Here is a 10,636-nt window from a genome sequence, read left to right as displayed (position 1 = left end):
TCTCGTAAAATGTCCTATGTGCCCGCAATTGCTGCATTCCTTACCCAGAGCGGTACACTGGGGTGACGATGCAATGTGGTTGGTGCTTCCACACCTAAAACAATGGAAGTTCCTATCCACCCTCTTACACATCTGACTACTTCCGCTGGAACTGCCAGCACTTACAGGCTGACTAGTCCCATGGGGCCCACTAGTAGTTGCAGACTGATTTCATCCCCTTGTACCACCCAAACCCACACTTCACATATCATCTGCATTCTTATTATCCTTGCTCAACAACTTCATCCACCTTTCTGATAGTTCCAAAGCTTTAACTGTAGGAATGACCATCTGTAAATTAGGATCCCCATCACCCAAAACTGAATTTTCTTGCTTTCATCATGGACTACAATTTGGCCTTTAATCATCTTATCGAAAATTGGTCTGAAGTTACGATTAGTAGAAAGACATCGCTATCCCATGACAAATTCATCAAATATTTCATTTTCTTCCTGAACACGTGTGAAGAACTTAGATTGGTTGAGCGCAACACTAGTTGTGGGTTTAACATGATTCTCCATTCTCAGCATGACTTCCTCATAGACATTCCTGTCACTTTGTCCCTCCATGGGTGGTAAGGTTCTGAAAACCACCTCCAAACACAAACAATGCTTGTGTTTTTTTCATTTCAGCAGCCATGTTCTCCCCATCAATGGTCTTAAGTTAAGTTATAAATTCTTCTTTCCAGCTGACCCATGTGATGGGGCTCCCCTTTACATTGTAAGAATTTTGTTGGAGGATCAAATTGCATGTTGTAAGGGAGACTCTCACTGTAGTAGAGGAGAACCAAAGTAGAAGCAAACTGCACAGGATAGTGGCTGGAAATGTTCTCTTGAACTACCTTGAATAGCGAGAAAATATGTCCAAAAATAATTTTGAGGTCCCCACAAACTAGTCTCCTCTCCAATAAGTATTAAATAATATTTTCCTCAGTATGAACAAACTACCTAAATATTTGAGCACACACTGAAACTCCACCTTTCACCTGAAACATATGTAAAGGGCTTTGCAAAGCCGGTACCACATCAGTATGAATTGCTGTGTAAAAATATCCAAATACCTTTCGTTTGGCGAATTTTGCCAAAAACTGGGAACAGCGCGGTATGCAGGAATGCCGGTATACGAAGAGACACGCAAGTGACATCATGTGGCGCGTCCAAAGTACAGGATTATGGAAAGGCTTCAATAGTTGTCAAGGAGACAGATAGCGGCAACGTGTGACAGGCCTCACGCAAGTTGCTAAGGAAATCCTCTGAATCAGTGCGTGCCTGATAATAAGCGTCACTCTGGGCGCTGCTAACTAGACGCGCAGCAGCAGCGCATGATGACAAAGAGGAGCGTGCTAGCTTCCTCGCACCACTGTCGCGCAAACACAGGAAAAAATTCTAAATTAAGCCAAATACTTATCCTAGTAGGAGAACTAGAAAACTTCCATTGACAAGATCTACTGAGAACAGCAATCGGAAGAACGTAGAGGCCTTAAACATGTCTTAGGAATCCATGAAGGTAATACCGCTCCTGTGCTGCTGTAGATGTAGCCGGTAGTCTTTCATAACTCGTCGCCAATGTTAAATCTGCACAAAAGGTATTATAAAAGGTGTGTATTTGCAGAGCACAATACAAGCAGGACTGTGTGAGAAAACGTCCACTGGTAACTGACTTTCTGAGGGATTCCAGAATACAGGCAAACAGTGGAACTCCAACAGCACTTGGGGAACAACAATACATCACCTACATCTTATGCACACTAGAAACTATATGAATTATTAAAACATATAGACACATATACCACTACAACAAAGAACTACAATAAAGAACTTATAATATGTAAAAGATTACCCATGATATTGACCCCAAACTGACAACTGTTTTAGGCAAGTTTGTCAAAGACTTCCAGAAGGGTATTGACAGGTCATGGAAAGCTTGTCAGGACAAGCAATTGGACTTATCAGGACCCCTGGCTAAAATCTTAGATCTAGACTTTGCTGTAAAAGAGCAAAACACTGCTATTGAACCTGACATCCTGGCAGGCTGGGCCCAACATGCTATCTGCCTTCTTAGAAATCCCAACTGTGCCTTATCATCGGAACGTTGGGGAGGGCCAAATGGCAGATGGCCTGTGTGGCGATCCTTTTGTAAAAGACGTGAACACGTTCACACCTTTGGACAAAACCCTGTTGGGATTGAAAAAAGGCTGGTAGTGACAGGGGAGCTCGGCAAGCTGCTTCTTATACCATGCTCCTCCGTACAGAGGAAACACATGTCACTACTCCAAATGGAACGATAACCAGAGAGGTTCCCTTTTCTTCCCATCTTAAACTCCGAGATACAGAGGCCATTTCCAGCAGTGTTCTTCTTGCGGCGCCTCCAAACCCCTTACTTCCAAAGTGAGTCTTTCTCTTTCTTCCCTTCTTGAGTTGAGATGGGGAATTCAACATTTCCTTCAGGTTTGGCAACAAATCATGCACCACTAAAGATGTTTCCTCCCAGACAGATCCTTTTTTCATCAGAAAATATGTTACTCATAGATCAGGAAATCTCAACATTACTCCACAAGAAGACCATAGCCCTTTTGCATACCATGTCCCAGAGGTTTCATATGCAATGCTTTCCTTGTGGACAAAAAAGGCATGGGCTCTGACTTCATCATCAATCTCAAGGATTTCAATGCATTGTGTCTTTACAGTAATTTCAAGATGGAGGAGTACATCTTTTGCGGGACCGTTTAAGAGAAGCCAACTTCATGGTCAGACTCGGTCTGAAGGATGCTTACCAGTCAGTCTCTTTTTTCCCTCCTCATCCTTGCTTTCTCCAAATCCACTGGTGACACAATACATACGAATTCTTGCCATTGCCTTTCAGTCTTTCTTCAGCTTTTTGGTGTTTCACCAAGTTGCTAAAACCAGTAATAGAGACTTGAGGGCTAGAGGCCTTTGCCTCCTCATCTATCTGGACGTCATTCTTCTTCAGGCATCAAATCCCCATCTTCTGACACAACATATGACTCTAACGATCTCTCTTTTGGATGCACTGGGATTTGTAATCAACTACCCCAAAGGGGGTTTGACTCCCTCCAGATAAATGACCTTCCTAGGTTTTGCAATAGACTCCATATATGCCACCTTAGCTCTCCCTCAACTCAAACTCCAAGCCATAAAGAAAGGAATCCTCAAAGTCTTGAAGAAACAATCACTCACTGTGTGCTGGCTAGCCAGGTTGATATGTCTTCTTGCCTCCTCTATCCAGGTGCTATTTCTGAGCCCTCTACACTATAGGGCTCTTAAATGTGTGATGATATGTAATTTGCAGAGGGGACTTTCTAATTCGGGTAAGGTCCACTTGACCACAGAAGTGTGGCAAGAACTCTATTGGTGGCTCAATGACTTGAATACGAGGAATGGAAGGGCCATATTTGGCCTCATTCTAGACATGGTATCAAATCTGACATGAGTGCCCTCAGGCGGAGAACACAGTGGGGATCTGCCAACAAGAGGCAGGAGGTCCAAAGACAATCTTTCCCTACATATCATTTGCTTGGTGCTTTTAGTGGGCTCTTTTGCATTATGGTCCTTCTCTCCTCATCAAGGTAGCTGCTGTATTCTCCTAAAGATGGGCAACATCTCAGCAGTTCGATATGTGAATCGATTGGGAGAACAAAATCTCCACTCCTGGAATAGATTGCAAAATACTTTTAGCATTACTGCCTGTCTCACAACCTTTTGGTGATGGACATATCTCCCAGACAAACAGAATTTGTTAATGGATTTCTTTGCATCTCGTCTAACTTTCCAGTTACTATTGGTCTGCAGCTGGAGCCTAGATCCAGTGACTGTAGCGTCTGAATCTCTTCTTCAGTGCTCGAAGGGTTTGAATAATGCTTTTCCACCTTTCTCCATGATTCTGAGAGTAGCTCTCACAGTCAGGAAATAGACTTCAGAATTGACTCTAATAGCTCCATTGTAGAGAAAACAATGTTGGTTTCACCTTCTGCTAGAGCTCTGTTGTGCACCCCCCCCCAATAATCATTTCACACCTTCCAGATCTCCTTCAAGATCTTTTGGGCCAACTTCATCCTAAAGTCACTCCTCACCAACTGACTCTGGTAGCCTGTAGACTTTCGGGAGACACTGGCAAATGGCAGGTCTTTTGGAAAAAGCTATTGAACTCATCGACAGGGCCTAGTCAGCTGCAACTCACAAGAGTTTATTTTGAACTGTACCGGCATCTATAGTGCAGGTTTAGATTATGCCAATTTTGTTGGCTGCATCCAGTGCATCGTAGTCTGAAGCTAGACGCACATATGCCTTCTTCTCTCCATCTGGCCTGATCAGTGTATTGACCTTGGTAACCTCAATATCATAAAGTTTCTTTACAGCCTGTTTGATCTGATGCTTGATAGCCTTGACATCAACAATGACGACCAGTGTGTTGTCATCTGCAGTCTTCTTCATGGCAGACTCTGTGGTAAGAGAGAACTTAATGATTGCATAATGGACAACTTCATGGCAGACTCTGTGGTAAGAGAGAACTTAATGATTGCATAATGGACAAGTTTATTCCTACGAGGAGCACTCTTCCTGGGATACTTCGGTTGCCTCCTTAACCTCAAGTTCCTCGGCCTCCTGAAAGTGGGGGCTGTCCTAATTTTCTTCTTCTTGTGACTGTGTACCCCCTTAAAAAGACTTTTTAGATTTCAAAGACTTGGACTTTGCTTCGGTTTTACCAGGGACAGCTTTCTTCTTGGCCTTCGGTGCCATGCTGGGGGTGAAAAAACAAGAGATACAAATCATCCTGGAATAGATGGTCTTGCTGATGTGTGAAACAAACTCTGGATCCCGTGGCAGCAGATGTGACAGCTGTGGCATATTTTCTTGCTTCATTGCTCATAGAGGGTCTTTTCTACAGGACTATAAACCTACAGATTGGTTATATCTGTGGGTCATGTTGCTATTGCCAATAGACTGGTAGGGGAACATTCTTTAGTGTCTAACCTACTAGGGGATATCAGTTCTCTGCTCCTTCCCAGCCTAAATATGCTAACCTGTATATGTAGTTTTGAAATTCCTTCAGGATTGGCCAGGTAATGCTCTTTTGACCAGAAAACAACTTTCTGTCAAAATGACTGTTTTACATTGTTTAGCCTCCTGCACAAGGGTGTAAGCTGTCCGTGCTCTGGATCTCACAGGTAGGTTTTACACACCTGAAGGTGTCTCATCTATAATTTCTAAAAGGACAAAATCTGCCTCTAGACATTTTCCTTTCCCTGCTCTCCTGAGTGATCAGAAGTTATGTGTTGTTCATTGCCAGCAACAGAGTAAGAGAGCCACTTCCCCTTTTAGAAAGTATCCATCGGTTCAATTGTTGGTTTCTCTGATTCACCCTCATGGATCTCTGTTTCCTGCCCAAGCCTAGCTCACTGGATTAGATGACACCTCACTGAAGCAGACATTGATACCTCGATTTTTTATGTGCATTCTTTTAGGGGAGCTGTGGCTTCTAAATCATTCAATGTGGAAGCTCTTTTAGAGGACATTATACGTATAGCAGATTAGCCCTCAAATTCAATGTTTAAGGAGTTCTACTTTAAACCAGAAGGTAATCCATTTTCACTAATTATTGATCAGCTTTAAACATGCATAAAAGGAAGCCTCCATTCCTGAAAATAGAATCAACAATTTTGTAGCATTAGCAAGCCAACATTTTAAATTCAATTAAGGACCCAGAGGCAAAGCCCACTGGTATTTGTTATAATTAGGCTTTCCTGTTTCCAGTCTATATTTTTGGTAAATTCTGGTGGGGTTTTTTCAGTGATTTCAATACCTTAAAAAAACAGTGGTTATCAGTGTTACACATTTCTGCTCGATTAAAAACAACAGAAAAAGTGTTTTTCCAGTGTTTATGGAACGTTTTACTTTTATTATTGCTTGCTTACTGCACTGATAGTGCATGGTATGTAGACAGTGTACGCACAGTGTATATGGGGTCCAAATACATTTTTACAAATCAAACATATTGTCCTACACCATACAATACTTCTTCAGTGAGTCTTTGGTCATGCGCAATCGCTCTTTCCTTCGAATGCAAACTTTTATCTGTGAAAAGGTCCTCTCAACATTGGCAGTTGAGACAGGCAACGCCAAAACAGCCAGTACACAATTTGATAACTCCGGCCACCTACATAGCTTCCCATGCCAATACTGGTACACCTGAAGATCATGATTCTCTGGTACAAGTTCTGCAGCATGTGCATTGAACTGGGCGCATATGCCGTCAGAGTTATTGAAGGGGTCAAAACTGAAGCAGTACTTTTCAAAGTCCGAGGAAAATTCCCCTTTACAGAAGAGATCTAGAACTTGTTCATTGACTTTAAATGCCATGGTTGGTGAAGGGGCATGTCTATGCACCATTGCAAGCCATTTCTCATGCATTGTAAGATAACGTTTGCTAAATTGCTCCTCAACATTTCTTTGCTTACCGAGTGGCAGGCATTCTAACATGGAGCATGTTACAGTGCCAAAGTCACTAAAAGTGTTGCCCAGATTATTCTCAAGGAGATGTTTCACATCTACACCAATTATGCTGAACAATTGGTAGACAAGGGTGTTTTTAGACCTAGTTTTTTTATTATATCTACTACATCAGTCATGATTCCCTGTAAACATTTCAGAATGCAGTAGAGTGTACTTTTTATCACATCACTAACAATATGCGACCGAAGATCCTCACATTTCGTGCATTTGGCATCATCACTAAGCAAAAATTCTGTAAATGGCCACCACATGGATGACATATTATTCATGACTTCTAGGACGGAGAACTACTGGCTAAATGACACAGTTGGGATGAATCTCTTTGATGCCACACAAAGCACAAAATGAGAAATATTTGCGTTTTAGTTCCCACGCAGAACAAAACAATGCACCAGAATGAACTACAAAGTCAATAGTATTCTTAATTAACGCTGAAGATTGTAAATTAAGGGTGGGCGTAGTGGGCGTAGTGGGGCAACGTGAAGCAGCACGTAGTGTGCCCAAATCTACGCACACTACGCGCTTCGCGTAGCCCCACTACGCGCCACCCGCCACCCACCCACCCTACTTTTAAAAGATAAAATGAATTTGTAATAAAGCAAATTAAAGGCACTTACCTGACACGCGGCGTCTCCCGGGGCTCCCTCTTCCTGTTTTTCAATTTTCCTGACAAATGCGCACGCGCGGACGCCCGCGCATGCGCATTTCTTGCGAGAAATGCGCATGCGCGGGCGTCCGCGCATGCGCATTTGTCAGGAAAATTGAAAAACAGGAAGAGGAAGCCCCGGGAGACGCCGCGCGTCAGGTAAGTGCCTAATTTGCTTTATTACAAATTTATTTTACCTTTTAAAAGTACGGCGGGCGGGAGGCGGGTGGTGGGCGGGAGGCAGCTACGCTTCGCCCACGTAGTGTACGTAGGCGCTGCCTGCTTCGCCTACTTCGAAAACTGCGAAGCAGGCAGCGCTACGTACACTACGTGGGTGTAGCGTAGTGTCGCGCCCAGGGTTATTGTAAATATGCTTTCAACATACCATATAGCACGTGGCAAGGATCTCTTACAGGGAAGCACTTCAGCACAGGTATCAATTTTGACAGGTCATCACACAACTTTTTCATATACATAGCTGAATCACTGCAAATACAAACAATATCACTCCAATCTTTGTTGAATTTGGTAAGAACTTTTTGCAGCAGCATTCCAAGTGACACCGTGGGGCATATTTTCAAGCCCCTATCGCCACCACAACATCACTTTTCAGGATGTTGTGTTGGCGATAGGGGCTTCGCTTTATTTACAAGGCAGCGTTAAGCCACTTAACGTTGCCTTGTGAATAAGGCAACTTTCACGCTATACTTAGCGTGAAAGGGGAGGGCAATGGGTGTTACTGTGGGGGTTCCATCACAAGACCCATTGATTTTGACGCTGCCTCATATTTACAAGGGTGACGTAAATATGGGGCAGCGCCAAAATTAAGACCAGGGAAATCCTGGTCTTACCCTGGTGAAGCAAGGAGAAATGTTTACTTTTTCCTCATTTTCGCTGTTTCCATGTGTGCTGCATTGTGCAGCACACATGGAAACAGCAAAACACCAATGATTGTTTATGTGCAGGAAGGTGTCCTTTCCTGCACAAAACAACCATTTTAAAAAATATGTGTTTGCAACTTCTATGTGTGCTGCATTGAGCAGCACACATTGAAGTTACAAAACTCAGTTTTCAGATTGTTAATGTGCACGAGGGGACACCTTCCTGCACATGAACAATCTTCCCCTGCAACGTACCTGTGTTGGCTCTAGGCAGATAAATTTAGTGCCAACGCTGGGGAAATGCAGGGCTGTACCATATTTTTGTAAATATGATGCAGCCTGAGTTTCTAAAGTGACGGAGCGTATAGTTAGCCTTCTTGGCTTAACAACACGATTTGTCACTTTATTTGTAAATATGCCCCTGTGTTCCATGTTTTCCAAATGTCTGGTGCCCTGTTTTCACCACTATCCCAGATGATTGCTGACAGCACTCTTTTCACATATAACTGTCACTGCACCTTGCATTGAATGTTTAAAGCCTGGAGTGTTTGGCAATTCACCTACAATCAATACCGACTTGCTAGAAAAGGGGGCTGATGTATTAAAGGATTTCACCCATTTTCTGTCTGTGGGTAAATGTGATGGTACATATTGGGAATATTCTAATGAAACCAGCCATTTTACATATCAGTGAAAGAAGCACACATAGCTAAAATATCAAATTTGATTTTGATATTTCCTGATTTTCTACAGTTTATAAAATAATCAAATATGACCAGAAACATGCTTCTAACCCCTGCAACTTTAAACCAAAGACCACAAAACTGAAAAAAAGCAAATGTGACCTACCTAAAATGCAGACCTCAAGCAGAGTGTTAGCCCAGACTTTCTTGCAGCTCTCTTGTATAACAAAGTTAGATTGTGTTGGCCCCTTTGAGAAGAAATAAAAATGACTTTCACTCTCCTTTTCCTTTCTTTGAATGGCATTTAGTTGGTGGTTTTACAGGTGTTTTTTCAGTGTTTATATGTTTACACTGGTGAGGGCTATTTCACTTTGGGTGGGGTTTTATAAGTTATTATCGATTTAAAACTAAAACAGGGTAGCCTAGTTATAATAGATCAACTGATGTGTTATGTTCTTTTTACTACCTCACCCATTTATAATGTTATGATGAAATTTGTGTGTGGCCACTAAGTGGATTTTTTCTTTTAATTGAAGTGCAGAAAAACAGAATACGTTTGTTGGTTCGTTCATTAAAGCTAACATCTTCGTGCAGCAAGAAGAGGCAGTTCATGTGATGTTGCATCTGTTTATAAGGTTACCAGTGTTGTGATTGGTGGAGTACTACTCTGACTATGGGACTTGTAGTTTTCTTTTTGTCCATCTTAGGTATTGTAGTCACTGACTGTTTACATCCCTATTTTTATATGGCTGCCCTTTAAAATAGAGAAAAGAAGGGGATGCATAACCTGAAGCCTCCATACCCTTAATAAAATTGAAAATTCTTGTTCACGGAGGGATTCTATAAAATGTTCGATTCCCCTGGGTGGAAAAGGTGTTTCTCACCACTCCCCCGCCCCCCCCCCCCCCGTGCCACCATTGCTTGCATTTAGAAGAACTTACTCCATTGGGTGGCCCCAGTGATACCCTCCCTTCACTCCAAGGCGCCCACCCTCAACTTAATACTTTACTCTCAAATGCAGCAGACTAAAGCTGCTTGCTTAAGCATATCAGGATTTAAAGTACCTAAAAGGGGAAGTAACTGAAACAATAACTAACTAATGTAAAAGCTGTCCTAAACTTTAAAAAAACGTAAGAACTCCAAAAGAACCCACACTTTTACTGAAAGCATAGCGATCCTATATCCTCATATCTGTTTTGTATGTACGGCGATTGTTGTTATCTAGTGCCCTCTGGTGGCAATTTAGTATTCTTTAGTTCATACAACATTGTTGGGCAAGTCAATTATTAAACAATGATTACTGACTGACTTTCCACGAACCTCAAGAGCACATATTATTTCGCATTTTTGCAGGGCGCTACTCCAGTATAGAAGTGCCAGAGCTTTGTACATGCAAACAATATGTTGAGATGTAAGGCTTAAATTCAACGTAGAAGTATCCGAGTCACGTGATTACTATCCACGTCCTGTTAAAGTAACCAAAGAGAGAGGAAATATAAATGAATTTGATTGAGGGCAAGGAGGAGGGAAATTAGCCGGATAGTTAAGAGTGGGGCAACCGGGTTGTCAGTAGGGGAGTCTTGCGTCTAAAATCGACAGGAACAGAATTCCAGAGGGAAGGGGCAGCTTCACGGGGTCTTCTTAGTGACCAACATCCGGAAGCATAAGAACATTTACTTAGGGTTGCAGTCGTTGTGGTGTTTTAAAGATGTCGCAGGCTGATATGAACTTTTTGTGGCTATGGGGAGCCAACAGATGTCTTTTAGTACAGGTGATTGGTCATCATATTTTCTCATGTATGATTCGTAAACCAACTTTACACAAATCAACAAATAAGAACACAAACCCGAAATGATC

At 42.3% G+C, this 10,636-nt stretch overlaps 1 pseudogene; it reads right to left on the bottom strand.

Moving 5' to 3' along the window:
- Positions 1-4,277: 4,277 nt before the first annotated feature.
- On the bottom strand, positions 4,278-4,796 carry LOC146821382 (large ribosomal subunit protein uL23-like; annotated as a pseudogene).
- Positions 4,797-10,636: the final 5,840 nt, after the last annotated feature.

Source organism: Triturus cristatus, chromosome 6 (genome assembly GCF_964204655.1).
Source record: "Triturus cristatus chromosome 6, aTriCri1.1, whole genome shotgun sequence".
NCBI lineage: Eukaryota > Metazoa > Chordata > Amphibia > Caudata > Salamandridae > Triturus > Triturus cristatus.
Note: the sequence above shows the minus strand (reverse complement) of the source record. Positions and strands in the feature narration are given on the sequence as shown.